General features: G+C 49.3%; 1 protein-coding gene across 1 annotated transcript in view; it reads right to left on the bottom strand.

Moving 5' to 3' along the window:
* Positions 1-24,042, bottom strand: part of ZFPL1 (zinc finger protein like 1) — a 134,430-nt gene that overhangs the window by 66,833 nt on the left and 43,555 nt on the right. The window lies entirely within an intron of this gene.

A 24,042-nucleotide genomic window follows, 5' to 3' on the forward strand; every position in this document is an offset into this window, starting at 1 on the left:
TGGTAAAAAGATAGTGTGCAAGAGCCCCAAGTGCAAAGAACCAAAACCATTTAAAAAAAAGAAAAAGTGATAATGTGAATAAACATTCATGGTATATGGGTTATTACATTAAGACAGCCAAAATGCATTACATATATTTCAAACACAGAGGGTAAAATCTCTGTGTTAATTCACACAGAAATATGGTCTGTCTCTTACTGGCGTCGATGGTGTTTCGACTCAGGATGTGTTAATTTATAAAAGAATAAACTTACATTTGACTGATTCAAAATCTATTGTGAATACTGGTTGTGTTTCTTTTCTGTAAAACTTGTACTGTTCTTCGTAAGATTAAGTCTATCCAGGAGTTCCTGTATGATCATATTTTGTTTTTAGAAAATGAGTACCATGTGAATATTTTCAGGTTAGCCACTGTGTTAAGTCTTGAGGAAGGTTCTTCACAAATGATTACAAAGGCCATCAGGTAAAAGAGGGCATGTTTGTTATTTACATGTTCTGCCCCTAGTACAGTGTCCGGTATCGAGCTCTGGTCCAAGCTCTTTTATGCTGACAAAGCCCTGCACCAAACAGTGAAATGCATTGATAAACAAGCATTTGCAATGCAACAGGTCTCGCATTTGCGAGAGTTTATGCTATTGGCATTGTAAATGTCAATGTCTTTTATTTATCTGTTTTGATGATTAACACATTAAAACAAGCATTTGCAATGCAATAGGTCTCGCATTAGGAAAGTTTGAGCTATTGGTCTTGTGAATGACAATTTATGTGTTGGTTTTGAAAATAGCAAAATTAATAGCTTTGCCATTTACAATGCCAATACTTTTATCGTTTGCAATGTGACACCTATAGCATTTGTAATGCAACATGTTTTGTATTTACGTGACTTAGATGTATTGATATTACAAATAACAACGGCTTTTAATTTTTCTAAATAATTAATACTTAAATAAAAGTTATTGTAATTTATAATGGCAATAGCTTAAACTTTTGTAAATAACTTTTGTGAAGATTATGTTCAGTGTATTTTATTGTGATGAAAATCCAAGAACAGAAGTGAAATATTAACATCTTTTTATGACATTTGTAATAAAGCTTGAAACATTGAGAGAAAATATTTGAACCAGTTGTTGTTGTATGGTTGCACAGATTGATACTGTGTTGGCGCTGAGTGATGTTGTGGTGGCGACGAGTGATGCTGTGGCGTTCAGGGATGCAGTGGTAGCGCATAGTGATGTTGTGGTGCCCCTGAGTGATGCTGTGGTACCCCTGAGTGATGCTGTGGTGATGCAATAGATAGAGTGAGTGTGATAGATAGCTAGAGGGAGGGCAAAAGATAGCTAGAGGGAGGGCGATAGATGTAATGTAAAAATCAATTATATAGCGCAAAAACTGTCACCCTACGGGTATCCTGGCGCTTTTAGAAATGGTGATGGTCAGCACATTACCAACCCGTAATAGGCAGTGAAAGAACTAGTTTTCCATCCTAGGAAACAACCAGGTTTTCAGATTCTTTCTGAAACAGGTCCATGAACTGGCCTGTCTGATGGTCTGGGGCAGCTAGAGGGAGGGCAAAAGATAGATAGATAGAGTGAGGGCGAAAGATAGATAGAGTGAGGGCGAAAGATAGATAGCGTGAGGGCGATAGATAGATAGCGCGAGGGCGATAGATAGATAGCGTGAGGGCGATAGATAGATAGCGTGAGGGCAATAGATAGATAGCGTGAGGGCGATAGATAGGGTGAGGGCGATAGATAGGGTGAGGGCGATAGATAGATGTGTGTGGTTGTGTGTGTGGGGGTGGTGTGTGGTTGGGTGTGTGGTTGGGTGTGTGGTTGGGTGTGTGGTTGGGTGTATGGTTGGGTGTGTGGTTGGGTGTGTGGTTGGGTGTGTGGTTGGGGGTGTGGTTGGGTGTGGTTGGGTGTGGTTGGGTGTGGTTGTCTGTGTGTATGGTTGTGGTTTGGTGTGGTTGTCTGTGTGTATGGTTGTATGTGTGGCTGTGCGTGTGGCTGTGCGTGTGGGGTGATGTTTGTGTGTGGGGTGATGTTTGTGTGTGGGGTGATGTTTGTGTGTGGGGTGATGTTTGTGTGTGGGGTGATGTTTGTGTGGTTGTGTGTATGTGGTTGTATGTGTGTGTGTGCATGGTTGTATGTATGTGTGTGTGCGGTTACAGAAGGATGTATGTGGAAGAGAGCAGCAGATCAGCACAGGAGAAGAGAACATGGAGTTAAAGAAGGAGGCGGCTTGGAAGAGAGCAGCAGATCAGCAAAAGAGAACAGAGAGTTAAAGAAGGAGGCGGCGTGGAAGAGAGCAGCAGATCAGCAAAAGAGAACAGAGAGTTAAAGAAGGAGGCGGTGGAAGAGAACAGCAGATCAGCACAGGAGAAGAGAAGAGAACTGGAGGGCGATAGATAGAATAAGGGAGGGCGATAGATAAAAGGAGGGAGGTCGATAGATAGAGGGAGGGAGGGCGATAGATAGTGGGAGGGAGGGCGATAGATAGTGGGAGGGCTATCGATATAGGGAGGGCGATAGATAGATAGAGTGAGGGCGATGGATAGATAGAGGTAGGGCGATAGAGTGAGTGAGGGCGGTAGAGTGAGTGAGGGCGGTAGAGTGAGTGAGGGCGGTAGAGTGAGAGGGCGGTAGAGTGAGTGAGGGCGGTAGAGTGAGTGAGGGCGGTAGAGAGGTAGAGTGAGGGCGGTAGAGTGGTAGAATGAGGGCGGTAGAGTGGTAGAGTGAGGGTGGTAGAGTGAGGGTGGTAGAGTGAGGGCAGTAGAGTGGTAGAGTGAGGGCAGTAGAGTGAGGGCGGTAGAGGGAGGGCGGTAGAGGGAGGGCGGTAGAGGGAGGGCGGTAGAGGGAGGGCGGTAGAGGGAGGGCGGTAGAGGGAGGGCGGTAGAGGGAGGGCAGTAGAGGGAGGGCAGTAGAGTGGTGATGGTGTGTGAGAGGGTGAGGGTGTGTGAGTGTGGGGGTGGGTGAGGGTGTGGGTGAGTGAGGTTGTGTGAGAGTGAGGGTGTGTGTGAGGGTAAGGGTGTATGGGGGTGCAGGTGTGTGAGTGAGGGCATGTAAGGGTGAGGGGTGTGTGTGGGTGAGGGTCAGGGGGTGTGAGTGGGTGTAGGGGTGTGAGGGAGAGGGAGGGCGAAGGCGTGTGAGGGAGAGAGAGGGTGGGTGTGCGAGGGTGCGAGGGTGTGAGGGTGAGAGGGTGAGAGGGTGAGAGGGTGCGAGGGTGCGGGGGTGGGTGAGGGGGTGGGTGGGGGTGAGGGGGTGTGAGGCTCAGGGAGGTTCAGAGGAGGTGATTGGGTTGGTGAGAAGATGAGGGTGTGTGTGAGGATGAGGGGGTGTGTGAGGATGAGGGTGTGTGTGAGGATGAGGGGGTGTGTGAGGATGAGGGTGTGTGTGAGGATGAGGGGGGTGTGAGGATGAGGGGGGTGTGAGGATGAGGGGGGTGTGAGGATGAGGGGGGGTGTGAGGATGAAGGGGGGTGTGAGGATGAGGGGGGGGGTGAGGATGAGGGGGGTGTGAGGATGAGGGGGTGTGTCAGGGTGAGGGTGTGTGTCAGGGTGAGGGGGTGTGTCTGAGGGTGAGGGGGTGTCTGAGGGTGAGGGGGTGTCTGAGGGTGAGGGGGTGTCTGAGGGTGAGGGGGTGTCTGAGGGTGAGGGGGTGTCTGAGGGTGAGGGGGTGTCTGAGGGTGAGGGGGTGTCTGAGGGTGAGGGGGTGTCTGAGGGTGAGGGGGTGTCTGAGGGTGAGGGGGTGTCTGAGGGTGAGGGGGTGTCTGAGGGTGAGGGGGTGTCTGAGGGTGAGGGGGTGTCTGAGGGTGAGGGGGTGTCTGAGGGTGAGGGGGTGTCTGAGGGTGAGGGGGTGTCTGAGGGTGAGGGGGTGTCTGAGGGTGAGGGGGTGCAAGGGTGAGGGGGTGCAAGGGTGAGGGGGTGCAAGGGTGAGGGGTGCGAGGGTGAGGGGTGTGAGGGTGCGTGAGGGTGAGAGGGTGCGTGAGGGTGTGGGGGTGCGTGAGGGTGAGGGGGTGTGTGAGGGTGAGGGGGTGTGTGAGGGTGAGGGGGTGGGTGAGGGGGTGTGAGGGTCAGGGAGGGTCAGGGGAGGTGATTGGGTTGGTGAAAGGATGAGGGGGTGTGTGAGGATGAGGGGGTGAGGGGGTATCTGAGGGTGAGGGGGTGTCCGAGGGTGAGGGGGTGTCCGAGGGTGAGGGGGTGTCCGAGGGTGAGGGGGTGTCTGAGGGTGAGGGGGGTGAGGGGGCGTGAGGGGGTGTGGGGTGTGAGTGAGGGGCATGAGGGGTGAGTGAGGGTGAGGGAGGTGAGGGTGTGAGGGGGTGTCCGAGGGTGAGGGGGTGTGAGGGTGTGTCCGAGGGTGAGGGGCTGTCCGAGGGTGAGGGGCTGTCCGAGGGTGAGGGGGGTGAGGGGGCGTGAGGGTGTGTGGGGTGTGGGGTGTGAGGGTGAGTGAGGGGCATGAGGGGGTGAGTGAGGGTGAGGGGGCGTGAGGGTGTTTGGGGTGTGGGGTGTGAGGGTGAGTGAGGGGCCTGAGGGGGTGAGTGAGGGTGAGGGAGGTGAGGGGGTGAGGGGGTGTCCGAGGGTGAGGGGGTGTCCGAGGGTGAGGGGGTGTCCGAGGGTGAGGGGGGTGAGGGGGCGTGAGGGGGTGTGGGGTGTGAGGGTGAGTGAGGGTGAGTGAGGGTGAGGGAGGTGAGGGTGTGTGAGGGTGTGAGAGAGTGAGGGGGTGTGAGGGTGGGTGGGTGAGGGGTGTGAGTGTGTGGGGGTGTGAGGGTGTGTGTGGTGTGAGGGAGTGGGGGTATGATGGAGTGGGGGTGTGAGCGGGTGTGAGGGTGAGGGGGTGTTAGGGTGAGGGGGTGAGAGGGGGTGTGAGGGTGAGAGGGGGTGTGAGGGTGAGAGGGGGTGTGAGGGTGAGAGGGGTGTGTCAGGGTGAGAGGGGGTAAGTGAGGATGAGAGGGGGTAAGTGAGGGTGAGAGGGGGTAAGTGAGGGTGAGAGGGGGTAAGTGAGGGTGAGAGGGGGTGTGAGGGTGAGAGGGGGTGAGAGGGGGTGTGAGGGTGAGAGGGGGTGTGAGGGTGAGAGGGGGTGTGAGGGTGAGAGGGTGTGTGAGGGTGAGAGGGGGTAAGTGAGGATGAGAGGGGGTAAGTGAGGGTGAGAGGGGGTAAGTGAGGGTGAGAGGGGGTAAGTGAGGGTGAGAGGGGGTGTGAGGGTGAGAGGGGGTGAGTGTGTGGGAGGGTAAGAGTGTGAGTGAGGGTGAAGGGGTGTGAGGGTGTGAGGGTGAGGATGAGGGAGGGTGAGGGTGTGTGAGGGTGTGTAAGGGTGAGAGGGGCTCTGAGGGTGAGAGGGGGTGTGAGGGTGAGAGGGGGTGTGAGGGGGTGAGAGGGGGTGAGAGTGTGTGTGAGGGTGAGAGAGTGTGGGTGAGAGTGTGAGTGAGGGTGAGAGAGTGTGAGTGAGGGTGTGTGAGGGTATGTAGGGTGAGGGTAAGGGTGATGGGCTGTGAGGAGTGATGGTGTGTGAGGGGATGTGGGGTGTGAGGGTATGTGAGGGTGAGGAGGTGTGAGGTTGAGGGGGTGTGTGGGTATGTGAGGGTGAGGGGGTGTGAGGTTGAGGGGGTGTGAGGTTGAGGGGGTGTGAGGGTGAGGGTGTGTGGGTGAGTGAGGGTGAGGGGGCTGAGGGTGTGTGAGGGTGTGTGAGGGTGCTGAAGGGACGTGAAATAGCGTGTCCCATTTGTAATGTACTGGTCGGTGAAATAACGTGTTCTGCGAGTGCTGAAGGGGAAGAGGTAGGTGAAATAACGGGTTGATGTATTCTGAAGGAGTCGAGTATGGTGAAATAATGCGTCCGATGTGCACAGAGGAGACGAGTACGGTGAAAAACGGAGCCTTTGCTGGGACTTTTCTTTTAAAATACTTGATGAGAACCCAGGCCTGTATAATGCTGTCTTCTGCGGGCAAGTCTGTGCAGTCATGGTGTATTCGGCAGTGCTGCGCGCAAAAACACTTAACGGCTCGTAACCGTTATAAAAAAAAGCCCGCGGCATGGCTGTGGCGGGGGAGGGGGGAGAGGCGGGGGAGGGGGGAGAGGCGGGGGAGCTGCAGCCTTTGAAGACTGATGCCTAGGGCTAGGCACAGACAAAAGGTGGTGCGCGATATGCACACAGGGGGGCGGGGGAGCGGTAGCCTTTGAAGTCTGATGCCTTGAGGCTCAGACAAAGGGTGTGTGTGACGTGGCTTGCGTGCAAATGGCAATTGCGTGGGTGCGAGGCGGCTCGGGGAGCAAATGGCGTGCACAGGCACATGCACTGTGTGTAATCCGCCTGCCAAAGCCCCTTGATCAGCCTTCCTGATCCACCTCTATATGTCTCGAGCTGCAATGCGCTTGCGCATTCATGGCCGGTCGAGACCCAAAAATAAGTGGATGCAGTGCAACTTATTTGTTTGCCTTCTTGTGGATCCCTTCTTGGTTTTTGTAAAATCCTCTTTATATCGGAGACATCTTGCGAGGCCAATAAAAGTCTGCAAACATCGAATCTGACCCACGTGTCAGTGATGGGGAAGTAAAATGTTATTTTGTCTAGGGCGACAAAGACCCCTCTGCCTATGAATGGCCTTGCTGCTCCCAGTTTCACATACACTCGGCTCTTACTTGCATATATTTTTACACATAGATTTTTCCCTCTTCCGTAATGTTTTATAACTTCTGAAGCAAGAGAGGGTGTAGAAGCTACAAGAAGGAATTTGAGAAATTCATTAAGGTAGGACAGTTCGCAGACTTTTCGTTTGACCGGTGCTCTGTTCCCCAAACTCTTGAGTTTCCTTGGGGAATGTAAACAAACGCCATTTTCCAGATCATTTTACTGCGGTATCATAGAACCACAAATTGGAAATCTAGATTGTCAAACCGTGGCTACAAACCCCCCTCTCCTTCGGCTGGCTCGACTCTCCTCCTGACAGCAGCAGGACTGATGAAGGGACGCTTTGGGGTCATCCCCTGACGGTGCGCAGAGCTCAACTCTGGAACAAACTCATCACATCGATTAATCCAAGCTGAAGAGGGAACTACTTTCCAAAATATATGAAAAGTTTTGCATTGAGTCTGCATTTTTCTAGAACCTATAGAGGGAAAACAGATCTACAGCTAAAATCAGATGTGGATAAGAGGGAACAGCGAATGAATGAAAGAGTACAGAGTGCAAACTATCACCTCACTGAGGTATACTGCGCTAAAAAAAAGTGGTCAATGTGGAGATTCATTTCACAGCTGTAAAAGTAAATCCCAAATCTTTGCGGAAGTAGTTATGACGAGAGATTTGATGCAGAGGGAGAAAACGAGAATTTCGCACTTTAGAAGTCATTAAGGAGAAGCCCCCCTCCTCGACGTAAGTGTGTAATAAGAAACACCGGAAGCAGGTGGTCATGGTAGATCAAAGTGAGAGAGCAGGCACACACCGAATGAAACAGGAACACAAATAAAGGTAAACACCTGAAGCATGTGGCCCATGGACGATCAAAGAGGGAGAGCAGGCGTAAACCGAATGAAAGAGGAATACAAATAAAAGGAAATGCTTTAAGCCAGAAGGCAATGGAAGATCAAAGAGAGAAAACAGGCACATACGGAACCGAACGGGAATACAAATAAAATGAAACACCTGAAGCAGGTGGTCCACGGAATATCAAAAAGAGAGAGCAGGCACATATAAAATTAAACAGGAATAGAAATAAAAATAAACACCTGAAGCACGTGGCCATGAAAGATCAAAGCGAGTGAGCATGCACATACCTAATAAATCAGGAATACAAATAAAAGGAAACACTTGAAGCCAGAGGCCATAGAAGAACAAGGAGAGAAAACAGGCACATAGGGAATGAAACAGGAATACAAATAAGAGGAAACAGCTGAAGCAGGTGGGCCACGGAAGATGAAAGAGAAGGAGCAGGCACATATAAAAAGAAACACGAATACAAATAAAAGGAAACACCTGAAGCAGTGAGCCACGGACAATCAAAGAGAAAACAGGCACATACCGAATAAAACAGAAATACAGATAAAAAGAAACACCTTATGCAGATGGCCCACGGAAAATGAGAGAGAGAGAGAGCAGGCCCATACTGAATGAAATGGGAATACAAATAAAAAGAAACACCTGAAGCAGGTGGGTCACGGAAGAACAAAGACAGAGCAGGCACACACCGAATGAAACAGGAACACAAATAAAGGGAAACACCTGAAGCATGTGGGGTGGTTGGCAGTATGCGGGGATCGTGAGGGTGTGTAGTAGGGTGCGAGTGGAGGCAGGGAGTCTACGGTACAGCAGGCTTCGTGGCACAGTCTATCTCGATGGTGGAGCAGGTTGTGAAAAGATTTTGTGGGAAGGGGGGGGCAGTGCATACAATGAGGATGGCGCAGGGCCCTGTATGACTTTACAACTTGTACATTTGCACACAAAATTCCTGTTTGTATCTTTTGTGTAACTCATGTAATCCTAAATCCTAATGTATCACAACTGGTTCTTTTGTAAAGCGCTCTGACACCTTCGGGTAATTTTCGCGCTGTAGAAAATCGCATTAAATAAATAAATACCCTCCGGCGAAGTTGCGGTCCGTCTTACCTCCCGGGGCAGGTCGTGCATTCTGGCGGGTCTAAGCTCGGGAGAGGATCCATGCAGTGCCGGCCGGACCCCGCTTCACTCCAACGGGCTCTCTCTTCCACCTGTTGTCCAGCAGCAGGATCCCACGGGACGCTTCACATGGGTCGCGGGGAGGGAGGAGAGTTCACCCAAGAAAGTCCAAAGTGTTCACCAGTCGCGCTCCGAGTGACCCGGCTCAGCCTGCACTCTTTCCTCGCCCCGCGGTGCTCCAGTGTGGCCCGTCAAAGCGGCGACTGCCACCAGCGCCGGGAGCCCAGCCTAAGTTCACACCTAAGAGAGGAAGCAGCGCCCCGCCGGGCAGAGCGGAGAAGCGCATGTCCAGCTCCGGCTGCAGCTGAGGACGGAATATGCTCCAGTCTTGTTTACAATTTTTCGTCACGTTAACAACTTTTTAAAATTAAAAAAAATATGTTCGGTCTTCATTCCACACATTTTTGTGCTCCAGACAGATTAGTAACAAGCGAAGGATAATGTCGTGAGCGTGCGAGCATGCGCCTCAGCTGTAGGGGCGCACACTCAAAGTCACGCTGTGCGCGTTTCCGTGTACCGTGAGCGTGCACATCGGACGTCTTGGAAACTCGTCATCCGCGAAGCCAGCCGGAAGATTTGAGGTGCGTGATCATGGAGAGCCTCGTCTGCTGCCAAGCCTGCGTCGCTGACACACACCTGAGGAGGAAAGACCGGCCTGGAGAGCAGCGGGGGAGTCCTGAGTCAGCCCGGTGAGTAGGGGGGACGTGTGTTTTGGTGCATCAGGCTAGCGAGACAGGAGATGGGCACTTCGAGTGTATGGATGTGCGTGTGTGACTGTGTGTGTGTGCGCGCAGGTGGGGGGGGGCACCTGTGTGTGTGTATATAGTGTGTATAGAGAGAGAGAGAGAGAGAGAGAGAGAGGAGAGAGAGAGAGAGAGGAGAGAGAGAGAGAGAGGAGAGAGAGAGAGAGAGAGAGAGAGAGAGAGAGAGAGAGAGAGAGAGAGAGAGAGAGAGAGAGAGAGAGAGAGAGAGAGAGAGAGAGAGGAAGAGAGAGAGAGAGAGAGAGAGAGAGAAGAGAGATGAGAGAGAGAGAAGAGAGAGAGATGAGAGAGAGAGATGAGAGAGAGAGAGAGAGGAGAGGATGAGAGAGAGAGAGGAGAGAGAGAGAGGAGAGATCGAGAGAGAGAGGAGAGAGACTGAGTGAGAGGCATGGCTGAGATTGTGCACGGCTCGGGAGGCGGGGCATGCGCGTCCACGAGGTGCAATCGGCGCTCGTGCCCCGGTCTGTGGTCCCTTCAGCGCTAACTAGGCAGCAATAGGTCTTTCGCTGACGCGAGACCTAAAAAGGCATTGTCATTTACAATGCCAATAGCTCAAACCTTTGTAAATAGGAAACCTATTTCACTTCAAAGAACCGGTCGTCATTGTTCCGTGCTGCTTGGAAAGTGAAAGTCCGCACGGCACTGAATGTTGCAGGAAATCATGTTGTGCCTGCAGTAGGCAAAACTCTTTAAAGAAAATAGTGCCTACAGACCAAATAAGACATACTGTGTAACAACAGAAGTTAAAGGGCCAGCCAGTCCTCCTGGGAGGTTACAAATGAAGACAAGGTGATACTAAGGAGGAACTAACAAGACTATTAACAAATCAGAAGCCAGCATTTTCGAACAACAAATACACAAGCCACTGAAAAATATGGGCGGAGAGTGGGTGGAGCTTTAAGTCCATACTCCAATACAGCATGCCTCGTAGAGCAGTGCATGCACTGCCCAGGCTCGACCTAAAATATGAAAGACTCATTCTGCCCAAACACAGTATTATTCTATAGATTTGAAAAGTGGTGAAAATATATTTAAGAAAAGCTATAGTTAGTGCAAAATAAATGTCATAAACACTGGTGTTAGGATTTGAGTGCAACAACAACATCTGTTGCGTGGCTAAACACTTATGCCAATGCTTGTTGGGACTAGGAGCCACCAGTACGCACACACACTGTAAAATGACTTCTACATTTTTAGACCTGGAAATTTAAGACAAACTCCCAAAAACTTCAAAATGCCCACTGTGGCTGTGCATATTGCTCCCTAATTAAGGACAATAAGCCACTGCTTGCATTTGTTTTCAAAAACGCGCCTGGAGACGAGCATTTGAAAAGAACCAAAGAGCTGCACTTTTTCCTGTTCCTGTGGTGAAATGCCCGGACTGTTAGAGAAATGTTTTTTATGGCACTCAAGTTTACACCTCTCTGTGAAATACCAGATATGGAATTATTTATAAGAATAAAGAACCAATTCCATATAAAGCGCCTTAGCACGATCTGTGTCTGGTAGACAAGGGCTATCGAAAAGAACGTTTTCCAGTACAAGCTAGAACCTGCATATCGAAACTCGACAGAACAAGCTTTACCCCTAACACCCCCTCCAAGCCCCCAAACCCCTCAAAGATGTATCTACAAAGAGTGTTTCACATACAGTAGCACTACGCAGCCCCCATGTGCTACTGCGAGGCCACCACGGACATTCTGCGAAGGACTGATAACACTCAGGGGGCTCCGTGACACATGCGCACCAGCCCCTTCAACAACAGGTGTAGCGGAAGAGATCTGCGCACAGAGCCCATCAAACGTCAGGTTGACAGCTTGCACCTAATCAGGTTTTATGAGTTTGGGGTGCTCCAGTGAGGGGGAAGAGAGAGTATGTTTCAACAAAAGGTTTAATGGAACTAGAAGGGACAGGCATTAAAAATACCCCCACCCACAAAGGCCTAATCTTTTAACATACAAATCGCTGCTGGGAGTTCCGTTAGTGTAAATAGGTCCAAAACAATGGGTGATTTTTAAGTGCTTTGTGCGAAGGGACTTTCATCAGCAAGAGATTTTACCTCATTTTCCTCTAGTATAGAGATGGCCGCTCCGTAAGATCTGTTTATTTTTCCAGTCTCTACAATGAGCCAATGACGGATCAGCAGTGAGTTGGGACCCAGCCCCTGCAGCAAACCGATGCCCTCGCTGCAGTGGAAGACACATTTGCATGGGCGCTGGAGAGGATTCAAGAGGCGCCATCTGAGGACCCGCTGCACAATGGCAGCCTGTCAGTGTCACGCGCCAGTCCCCGCCGCAGTGTGCCGCCAGACAGCTCTCTTCCCTCAGCTGTGAACGCGCCTTGAAAACCGGAGAAGGAGCCGAGGCTTCTTGGCACAGCTCGGATTATTCTGGTGAGAGGACAAAGTCATAAAAAGAATAAAGCGCTGCCAATGAGCAAAGGAGAAAGGGGTGTCAGGCAGTGTGCAAGGCCCATGCCTGTGGCCCCTGTTCTGGGTGCCTGCTTAACCCGTGCTGCCCCTTTTTTGTGGACGTCTTGGTCGGAGTATTTAAATTATTGTATTTTTATGTGTTTTTTTTATAGCGAGTACAAGACTCAGCCGGATCTCAATGCACTGTGAAAAGTAATTTCAAAGTTTATAGTGTTAACACAGAAACATTCATATCGGATACAATCGAATTAAAAGAATAATTTTATGTGCACCTTCCAAAAAGACATAGTGGAAAATCTACAAGCAGGTGATTTCTAAGAAGCAGCACCCAGAATAAAAGAAATACAAGCGCAGGGGGGCCTCCACTTGCGGGAGTGATAATTGGTGCCATTCGGCGGCGCATGCTTCCGCAAATAGATCGCCTCACGTGCACGCGTTGCCATTGCTGGCAATAGAACGCGTGCACATTTTTGGCTGAAAAGCCAAAGCGATCGTAAAAGGTATTTTAGGCTATACAGCGCATGCGCGCTGCGTAGGCAAGACCTCAAAAAGCACTATGATGCCAGTTCCTGACAATGCTTTATTTATTACCTCCAGCTTGGCAGTCATTTATAAATATGGCGGGCGATCCCTTCACCAGGACAACAGAGTAATTTACTCCGTCACCCTGGTGGAACAACAGGCCATTTGCCAGGATTTAAATCGGCCCCATAGTCTTTTAAGTCCCAAGGTGTTTGATTCCAGGACCTTGGGGGAGTCCATTAGACTCAATAGGAGCCAGGCAGACACAGTATACAGTCCAGATCTAGTTGCCAATGGTCAGCTGGGTACCTCAATGAAAAGGCCTCTTGGAGCTTGTTGTCGGTCTGTAGCCACACAGGAGGTCTGAAAAGTCACCCCTGGAGTCCACTTCTTTGCCTTGGATAAAGAGAGAGCAGGTCCAGTCCTGCAGGGCTCCTCTCAGATCACAGACAGCAGGCCCAGTCCTCTTATGAGCTTCCTCAGGTCCATAAAGTGTTAAAAGAGTACCTAGGGGTGCCACATCTATGCCTGGTGCCAGCTAACGGATGGAGGTGACTAGTGGGCATAAGGGCCAGGGGACAAGCCAAAATGACATGCATCAAGGCATTTTCCAGATGGCAATAGTCTTCTGCCACTATACACTTGGGCTCTTAGGACGGGGTGGATGTGTGGGGTGTACTATGGTAATCCTAACGCCCTCCCACATCGAACACTAAAACGTAGTTTGAAGCAGGTAGTGCACTGGCAACAAACCTAGAGACATAAATCTGATAAGATAAAAGCAGGGTCCTTTAGAAACCAGACAGGGAATCTACAAGAATTGTCTTGGAATTATGTTCCCTACCTTTCAAGTGTGCCCCAATTGTTACATGTGGCTTAACAGACCTGTAGGAGGATTTGCAACGTGGTATCACAGGCTGCATTTAGGCCACACTCTGAACATTTTGTGTTCTTCAGGAGTCTTCTGTGCCCATTCAGGTCAGCCTATTGTTTGCTCTTGGGGAGCATTTAATATCTATTTCACACCAGGTTATGCCAATTAGCCATCTGACAGTTCCTGCAGATAAAGGGTGACTTTCTAAAACTTACCTTTCCTCAATACTTATTAAATATTAGACCTCACAGTTGATTTGAATTTTTAATAACTATTACAATAGTTTCATTATTTTTCCAGCTAGTCTCGTGCTGGGATACTGTATTATTAGTTTAATGGTTTTTTACATAGGATAGCTAGCCACAGTGTGCACACTATGTTGGGTCTTGTCACTGTACGGAGATTGTATCATTCATTTTCTATATGTCCCATTTTTAAATAAAATGCACATTCGTTGGGGGCTGCATGGCCTATGTCGGGATGATTTTTAAAAGAATTATACTTCTGCTTTTACTGTATAGATGTGAACAATAAATAGTGCTTCGCAAGCAGACACGTTAAGAGCGTACATATGTAGCAGATAGTTTATAATCCTGTAACAATTATAACAGTCCATAGTAGTCCCACTATTTACCCGATTTTCTTGGGTTTGTGGGGGCAGCATCACGACACATAAATGGGTTTCTCCATTTTCGAGCACATGTCCATTGCCCCACCCCAGGCCGATAATGAGGGCAGATTTGCAAACGTCCAGGCTTGGAAAGTCCCATTTTCCGAAGCCGTCCAACTGGGATACTGTCTTAACCACTGGCCCCTCCAGAAGGGAGTCTCAAGGGTAATCTTTCCCTCCCATCCAATCCACAATAAGCCCACAATCTAAGCCAGGTCATGAACACCACCCTGGTGATTTTTGGAAGGGAGCGTGCCCACGATGGATTCGACCTCCATGAAGGCTACTTTGGTTCTGAATGCTGGGTCTACCTATCCACCACTAATCCAGTTATTGCGGACCATCAGCTAGGAAGCCCATTAATGTGGTCACATGCCTGCAACTGCCATGCCCCTGTCACAGATGGATGGGACGCATTTGCCAAATTTGATACGCCCACAGGAAGGACCTTATTTTAGCCTTAACTTCAGCCAATTACGGCTGGGCCGACCGTCCTAGTATGGTGAGTGGCAGATGGGTTATTTCTGAAAATACATTCGCATTTGGGAGACCACCGACACAAGATTAAAGGACAAGGAGAAGGAGGAAAGTAGACATTTGTGCATTTATTAAGTATTGGAAGCTCGGCCTGCGTTAGGCACCCTGACATGATGTCGCTTCGGCATGTCCCGTGATGGGAAGCAGTAGCGACTCAGCCCAGTTAACGTGTAGACATGAGGCCTGCCCATGGAGATCCAGGATCTGGAAGAGTCTCAGTCCTTTAGCGTATAGGCATGCCAGGACGAGCAGTATGTCATCCACATATAATGCAATGCGGTCCGCTATGCAGCCCCCGCAGAAACCTCAACACCTGCATGTCACACGCCGCCAGGAAATTTACTGCTATGGTGAATAGCAGGGGGGATGGTGGGCGAACTTGTCTGGTGCTATGCTGGATAAGGATTGTGTGGGAAGGTACCCACTGGCATGTATTTGAGATATATGACAGGCATACAATAACCTTACATATGAAATGAAATGGAGACCAAACTATAGATCGAGAAAGGACTTTCATGAGAAAGTCACAAGCAATAAAGTCAAAAGCCTTCTCAAAATTGCCAAGCAGACGTTGGTACTGATAAGGCGATGAAGGTGTGCCATGGCCGCATGGGACCTGTGATTACAGTGCCTGGTGCTTTGTGGAGGAATGAAGCAACATTGGTCTGGGTGGACCAACCTTGGCAACACTGTAGTAAGCCTATTAGCTAATATTTTGGCATAAATTCTGAGTTCGCTATTAAGAAGGGAAATAGGATGGTAGGGTGCACAGTCTTCTGGGGGGACAACCGCCTTCATAGAACTATGATTGTACCAGATCCAAGCCCTCTGAGATGCTGCCTCTCCCAATCACCTTGTTGTAGACAGATGGTAACAAGGTGGGGGTTTTCTCTCTCAGACATGGTTAAAGTTGGTAGGAGCAGGTCTGCAATAAAAAGCACAGCATCCAGCTCCCTCTGTAGTTTCTGCTGTTTTGCATACAGGGCTTGATAATATTCAGCAAATGTGGCTGCAATCTCTTGGGCCTCTGTCACTTGATTCCCAGTAGAATTTAGAATGGTGATGGATTAAACCCAGATCAGTTGACTGGGGGTGAGTGTTTGATTTGTTCAAGCGCTCCGTCCATCATCCCCTTTTGTATCGCTTTGTTCGCCCTAAGTGTGGCAGGGTATGCTCAGACGTGAGTCCCTTGTTCACTTGGCCACTGGATTCAAGATAGCCTGGCTGATGAGGATTATGAATCCGAAACCGGTCCCAGGATGCTTGTTTCCGGTCCAGGGAAGACATGGCTTGGCAGTTCGGGCTGGACTGTTCCCATAAGGCACAGGGTCAGACTGATTTGCATATAGCCATGTCTGAACTGGGGTGGCTGAGTGAACTAAAGAATGGTGATAGATTAAACCCAGATCAGTTGACTGGGGGTGAGTGTTTGATTTGTTCAAGCGCTCCGTCCATCATCCCCTTTTGTATCGCTTTGTTTGCCCTAAGTGTGGCAGGGTATGCTCAGACGTGAGTCCCTTGTTCACTTGGCCACTGGATTCAAGATAGCCTGGCTGATGAGGATTATGAATCCGAAACCGGTCCCAGGATGCTTGTTTCCGGTCCAGGGAAGACATGGCTTGGCAGTTCGGGCTGGACTGTTCCCATAAGGCACAGGGTCAGACTGATTTGCATATAGCCATGTCTGAACTGGGGTGGCTGAGTGAACTAAAGAATGGTGATAGATTAAACCCAGATCAGTTGACTGGGGGTGAGTGTTTGATTTGTTCAAGCGCTCCGTCCATCATCCCCTTTTGTATCGCTTTGTTCGCCCTAAGTGTGGCAGGGTATGCTCAGACGTGAGTCCCTTGTTCACTTGGCCACTGGATTCAAGATAGCCTGGCTGATGAGGATTATGAATCCGAAACCGGTCCCAGGATGCTTGTTTCCGGTCCAGGGAAGACATGGCTTGGCAGTTCTGGCTGGACTGTTCCCATAAGGCACAGGGTCAGACTGATTTGCATATAGCCATGTCTGAACTGGGGTGGCTGAGTGAACTAAAGAATGGTGATGGATTAAACCCAGATGAGTTGACTGGGGGTGAGTGTTTGATTTGTTCAAGCGCTCCGTCCATCATCCCCTTTTGTATCGCCAAGATCACTCCATCAGCAGCCTCATGGGTCACTAACCAGTATAGTAATTTACTGAATTTGTCACCCAACTCATTTGTACGGCTAGTAGAAACGATCCAGCATTGGCGCGCCTCATTGAGGCAAAGGTGTCACAGAGATGCTCGGTCTAGCTCCAATTGATGGCTTTCTGTTTCATTTGCCCCAGAGTCTTGCTTCAGTCAGACAATACGAGCCTCTAATACCATTATTTACTGCTGTTTCTGTTTCTCGCCTTCTCAAAGGTGAGATTTAGCTATGCCCACATGTAAGCCTTGCCAGATGCCCACAGGATCCCCAGGTACTCCACTGACCTTTAATTGCCAGCCAAGTAGGCACCCAGCTCCTGTGAAAGGAAAAGGGTCACCTCTGTGTCATTCAAATATCATGCGCTAAGTCAGCAGATCAGGCAGGTGCCGGGCTTGGGCCTCCCAAGTACAGGACTACGGGAGAATGGCCTGAGGTTTCCCTAGGTAGAAGATATTTGCCTGTTGAATGGAGCATTTCTGTGGCAGGCATAAAGAGGAGATCAATACAAGACATCATTTTATGAGCCATGGAGGTGCGAGTGTACTCCCTCACTGACCAGTTACAGACGCACAGAATCCTAGACCTGATGCCTATGTCGTAAGCTTCAATTCACACCCATGGCAGACCCAGTGATTCTCGAGGAATTCACCTGGGTAGCCATTATCACATTGCAATCTCCCCCAATAATGGTTATCCTGTGTGGGAGCGACAGAGCCACTGATCACACCACCTCCAACGTAGGCCCAGCAGCGGAGAAGGAACATATTAACCAATCAAGGTACAGAACTCCCTGGCAAATGCTAGCTCGAATACAAAAAATGGTCCCTGACTGTGCGACTCCACAAGGGAGGCTACCATTTGTCGCCGCTTATGCAAGAGGATCACCATCCCCCAGAAGCCCCTGGAGTAACCCATGTGGAACACGCTGAAATAGCCATAGGTAGCCAGAAACAAGCACTTAGTGCCCAGTAAGTGAGTTACCTGTAATAGCAGGACATCTGGTGAACGGCGTTTCATGAATCCTAGAACTAGATTTTAAGACCCTCCTGGTGGGGTGTAAAGGAGTTCCGAGAGTTATGGTGGTCTGTGGGGGTCCCTGCCATGTCCCAAACTGGCGACCATCCATTCATCCCTGCCAAAGGGAACCGGCAAAAGAAGAGTCAGTGAGGAGCCTAAGCATGTCGCTGGAGGCCAAGTTTCCTTTAGTGGCCACTGTTGGACTGAGTCTCTTCCTTGCATCTGGGCGATCGATGTCCGACACTGAGGAGTCTGATGAACCTCTATGGATCCCTCTCCTCTTGCGGACCTCGTCGTTTATTGGGACTCCTGGTACTTGCCCTTGGTGGGTCCCCGTTTTCCACCTTAGGGCGTTCTGGGAAGGGAGCAGATTGCCTTGAACAAGGCATTGCTCAAATGCCCATTCACAGGCTGCCTCCAGGGGTATTGAAAAAGAAGAATTTAGATGCATGAATCTCCCTGACTCTTGCAGGGAATATGAAAATGTATTGCAGTTTCATCGCCCTCAGCGTTTACTTGATGGTATCAATTGACTTGTGATGCAGCTGTATCTGGCAGGAGTAGTCTGAGAATATCAGAATCCTAGAGGGGTGGTACATGAGTGCCTCTTTCTTCCTGGCCGTCTCTATCCCTATAATTCAGAACGTTTGCAATCAAAGAACGAGGATGTGCTTCTGGAGGATGTTCAGGTGTCAGTGATCTGTGTACCCTTTTGACGATGATGCAGTTGGAGAGTTTCCCCTTGGGTGCCTACGTTGTGATTCACTGGTTGAGGAAGTGCTCCAGTGAGTCCTCTTTCAAGCTCTCAGGGAAGCCCACAAAGCGCAAATAGCACCTTCTCACTGAGAGATAGTTGTCAGGCATGTCACTTAGGTTCGGAGGGAGGCAACAGTATCCTGCAGCTTGGAAAATGTGCCCCTGAGGCCCGACACTCTTTTCATGGCATTGTGGAGGTCCTGTGTCAATAGGGTAACATTTACCCAAACTTTCCCAATCTTGGTCCCGAGTGCTGAGCATAAGACCTGGATAGCTTAAAGGATGGAAATAGTATCTGTCAGGTTGGAGCCTGCTGTTGCTTCCCACCCTCGCCAGCTGCTTTGGTTGGATCTGTTGGGAGGTGTGGTAAACGCATCAATTTTTGTTTGTGCTTGGTGTGGTGGGGGTCTGTCCCACCCCATCTCCAGTCATGGGGCCCCTGAGTCTCGCAGCCCATGAGCCATAAGCATTGGTTATAACCAATGCGAATATCCAGAAAGAGTCCACCCGAGGTCCACTCTCTGCTCAGTTTTCAACACCCTTGTACCTCCAGCGCTTCGCCCTTGTTCCTGTCACAGTGGGTTGTGGTACCAACCTCCTATTCCAGGCAGCACGAGCAGTCGGGCTAGTCACTGGACAGGGGTTCTGCAGCCAAGCCCTCCCTTTGAACTGCAGTTATGTCAGTAAATATACTTGCAAGGGCAACCCACTAACAAGCCTGCTACATCCTGTGCACTCCAAAGCAGCATTTACTACCCTCCCGTGGTAATGTGGGCAACGGGGTACGCTCCTGTGTATCGTTTAGGGCTCTGGTCCAACTGCTGCTCTGCCCTGGTCCTCACCAGTGAATTATGTCCTGCGGTCTATGAGGAGGCAAGGGGGGCACCACATGTAATATGGTGAAGTTCCTTGAGCTGCAGCTTCTGAACCCCAGTGCACCATTCATTAGCACCCATGCGTAAGATCACCAGGTGAAAGGTACTGCCCGCTGGCCCACTGGATGCACCTTGCTCCGCCTTAGATTACCACGCCAACTTAAAGGCCCAGCCTGTCTCAGGGCACCTTGGACCCAGCCACCAGTCCCCACCTCTCCTCCTTCTTGCAGGCTACTGCCGAGCACCAAGGGTCCTGGGACCAGCCGCCAGGCTTTAAGGATGCAAGGGGGCTCCTCCTAAGCTCTGCCGCCCTCCAGGAGGTCCTCGCTCTCCCGGTTGCAAACTATGCGATAGCAGCCGTTTTGCGCAGTGCTTGCCCATTCCCGTTCAGTCGTGGCCGCTCACCTCTGGCGGCCTTCACCAGCATCTGTCTCTTCTCCAGGGCTCCAAACAGGATCTCAGGGGGCTCACGGTCCCAGTGGCTCCCAAAGAACATCCAGCGACCAGGATATCGGCGCAATATGTCCCCGGGATCTGGGAACTTACTCTGGGACATCCACCATGTACGCCCACTCAGTCACTCCCCAACTTAATATTATTTAAAATTCCGTTTTTTAAATCTTTCTATTTTATTAACTCTTCATTCTTACAATGGGTTGAGGAAAATTGAATTTTGCCTTGTTATATGTGCCTACGTGTTCCCCATCCTATGTTATATGTGCATGATCGATATGCATATATCCCCCTATGGTCGATTAACGACGCAATCATAGTTGTGTCCAACGTTAGTATGCCAGTTTCCAGTCCTCGTGAAAGCAACGAGTATTAGGCCCATGTTGCCAACGTTTTACATTATACACGTTATGCACGTTAATTCACCGCATTGTCCCCGCTTCTAGGCCTCAAAAGGGGCCCGGACACCAGATTCAAGCTCCAGTCTCCTGAACCCACTCCGAGGAGCGATGCAGCCCCCACCTGCATCCCTGACCCTTCACTTACTTCCTGCCAAGCAGCGCGGTGCCTGGCTCTGCCTGCCTGTCTGCCAAGAATATGTTATGCTTCTAGTTATCAGTTCAGCTTTTCGTCTTCGCATTCCTAAGCTACTGAACCGCATAAACATCTCCAGCTCTAGTCTAGTCTTTCTGTCTCCATGCAAGAGAATTACTGTATTAATATTCATGAAGATTCATAGCACACGCAATACATGTAGAATATATGCATGCACCAGCCTTAGTGTCAAGTAGCCTTTGCCCTGATAACTTTTAGATTCTATCACCATGTACTCCAAACACCAGATACCAGATATGCTATAGGTACATGTCGTCCTGACACCGCAGACTTTAGTCTCCTCTTCTAGTGCAGAAGTCATAGCCCCCAGTTTTCCCCGGTAACACGTCATTGCCCGTTTGCGCGCACCACTAGGTTAAAGGTCCCAGCTGCTCAGGTAGCCCCCTCCATGTTTCCGCCCACTTTATGACACTTCTGTGACGTTCACATCACATGTCTACGTGCACGCCCTGTGCACGCCTTCTTTTCACGCCCATGTGTTCTTATCTTACGTTTGTCATAAGTTACGCCTACTGTATGTAATGTAATAGAAATGTCTTACTATATATATGTTGAATTGTGATGAAACGGGTGCAGCTGCCTTCCTTCCTATTTTATTTCAGGCTGTCCCGTTCCAGTCCCTTCCCTTTTGCCTGAATAAAGCCTGTTCAACTCGGATACATCGGATCCTGCCTCTTATTTATTGAGCTATCTGTTATTGTTAATATATTCAAAAATAGTACCGGTAATTAATTATTTATTTACCACATAATGGCGCCCGAACAGGTACTTGCCCCTTCCCCACGCGCTGGCGATGTAACGCAGGCCCCCTGACCCTCTGCAGCCGTGACGGAACCCTACCGTGCACGTGCAGATATTTCTGCTTCAAGTCTCCCTCAGGCCCACGGAGGAGACGGGAACTGCGGTCCGGCATCCAGACGAAGCGGTGTGGAATGCGGTTCGTCCCGACCAGAGCCCAAGCCGAGAGTGCAAGGTCCGAAGTATCCGGAGGCCCACCTGTTTCCGAAGTCCGAAGTTCGTAATCCGACGTCGTAGCAGTCCAGTCCAGTCCGGGGCCTTCCAGTTTCTGCTTCCCGGTGAGTACCGTCGCGGGGGAAGTATCTAGACAGGATCATTAGTTTGTTCCTGGTCCGTTGGGTTTGGGTACACAGATCCAGTCCGAAGTATTCACCTAGGTGGGTACGGTATGACGTGTCTCTTTATGGGACCGGTATGTTCTGTACTGTTTTAGCAGTGCATCCAGTAATTCTAGTAAGTTTCGTTCTCGAGAAATTCATGTGTTCTGTTTTCAGTGTACCAGGTAGTATTTCTGTTCGAACTGTTTTTAATGTATTTCTATGTCGTGGTATGAGTGATTTGTTTGCCATATTATTACTGTGATTATTGTGTATTGTGTTCCAAGTGTATTACCGAAATGCCTCTGTTTTCGAAATTACGTCAGATCAAAACCAGAAAAGGGTTACTCGAAGAATCAGTTCCTGTCCCTCCTAGGGACAGTCATGGACATTTTATGTATCACAAGCATGGTTTAAATGCCATATTATATCTAGACTTATGGGTGGATTACACCAAACATCTTGAAGAGAAATATAGATGGCCTGTATCAGGTACATGGGATGCCGAGTGCATCATACGAGTAGAAGAAGTATTATGGAAAAAGAAAGCCAGACAGTCCCAGAAAGATGCCATCGAGTTATGGCGCAAAGAATCTCATAAAAGAACCGAAAAAGAATTCAGAAAAACAGAATTAAGTAGGGAATCCTCAGAAAGAGCCCAAGAAAGGGAATTAATAGAAGAAGGTGAACGAGTTAGAGCAGAACAGTTAGACAGACAGAGAAATGCCCTTATTAAAGGCATGTATCCTCTTCTTGCCGAGGGCTTGCCAAAGGCAACCCCGGAAGTACCCGGTAATTTACCGCCGCCATTGGTCCCGATTAAACTACGTCATAAACAGACCGCAGCTGACATATTTCTTTCGTCCTACTTGGACGACACAGTCCCAGCCTATGCAAATCATGTTCCGCCTATTCCGCCTGCTCACCCACAACCTCCCGTTAATAATGTAATTCCTGTTCCTCCAGCCACTGGTCCCGTGGGTCCAGTTAATGTTACAGTACCCCCGGACCAGCCCACAGTAAATGTACCCGCTTTGCCAGTTACCTTACCAGCACGTACAGTATTGACCGACGATTCTAGTTTAGGAGCAGCGGGGGAAAGTGCTCCCAGCTCCCCGCCCCAAGCAAGACGACTGACGCTGCATGACGTAGCGTTACAGCGTACGCCAAAAGTGGCGACATACACAGATCTCAAGCGACTTCTTACTGACTGTATATATGATCCAGTTCCAGGCGAAGATCACATGATCTTATATTCAGTACGTTTAAGACGAGTTGCCAGCTTTTTGATCACCCTGCCCGATATGAAGGAACATCTAAACAGAATATATCGTTTTATCCGTACAGGAGAGAATCCAGGAAGTATTCACGAAGCCATGGTTCAAAGAAAAGCCGAGGTTCAACTTATGATTTTAAAGTTCTTGATTAACTGTTTAATAAGAGAGCAAGATTATCCAGATAAAGACCAAGACGAGATGAAAGTCCTGACCAGGTAGAGTGACAATATAGCCGATGGAAAACACAAGACACAAGGTAGTGTAGAGAGTATGTACCAGAAAATTCGTAAGGAAATAATACGTATACACCAGAAAGAGGAAGCAAAACGAGCAACCGAGAAAGAGAATGACTCTTCCAGTGAAGAGGTAGATAGCGAGAATCCCTCCAGAATAGCGTATGTAGGTAGAACTAGACTTTCCGACCGATATTCACGCCTAGATTACAAGAAAGCTTTTCCTCCTCCAGTACCAGAACAGTGTTCTCTTGAGCAAGTATTCCAGGCCACCGATCAAATTCTGAAATCACGAATAGGTTATAGCGAACTTAGTACCATGCATGAACAAGAACTAGCCCGATCAGCAGTACGATGGACTAGTGATTCTACCACGTTTCCAGATGAAATAGTGGCCCAAATGTTTCTGAAACTGCCCCCAGCCGAGCAACGTCTGGTGGGTACGTATATGATCCAGCACCTCATTACACTATATGAGGATCAGCATTCTGATCCAGGTCCTTTACATGATGTACTGAACGAGTTACTCCTATACAGATGGAAAGGTCTAGGTACCGATTTAATTAGTGTCATATTAGAACAGCGCCACAAATACCGAACTTTTCTGAATCCACATTTTGTTTCCGTCTCACCCCCAGAAAGAAAATCATTCTATATAGACAGACAGAATCCGTTACGAGAAGTGCATCCAGTTAAGGGAGAAGATGGTAGTCTAGAACGAGTATTTTTTACACCCCTATCACGAAAATAGAACTCTTGGAAATGAAAAAGTTAATTCCCTGTCACGATAAAGATCCAGCAGGGTTTCATCGCAAATTAAAGGACATGCTCCGTATGGGAGAATACACGTATCCTGACATCATTAAAATGTTAAAGGTCCTGTTGCCTGCGGGCATACATGAAAAACTCAAAGAAAAAGAATGGGAGGTGGGAGAGAAAAAGATAGATTGGACAGCATTAGAAACTGAAGATAATACACGAGTACCAGGTACCGGTCTTGGGGATAAAGCTAAAGCTTTGCCCGAATTGTTAATACAAGTCTTGCCAAGATTACTAGCCACG

The sequence above is a fragment of the Lissotriton helveticus genome, chromosome 9 (genome assembly GCF_964261635.1).
Source record: "Lissotriton helveticus chromosome 9, aLisHel1.1, whole genome shotgun sequence".
Lineage (NCBI taxonomy): Eukaryota > Metazoa > Chordata > Amphibia > Caudata > Salamandridae > Lissotriton > Lissotriton helveticus.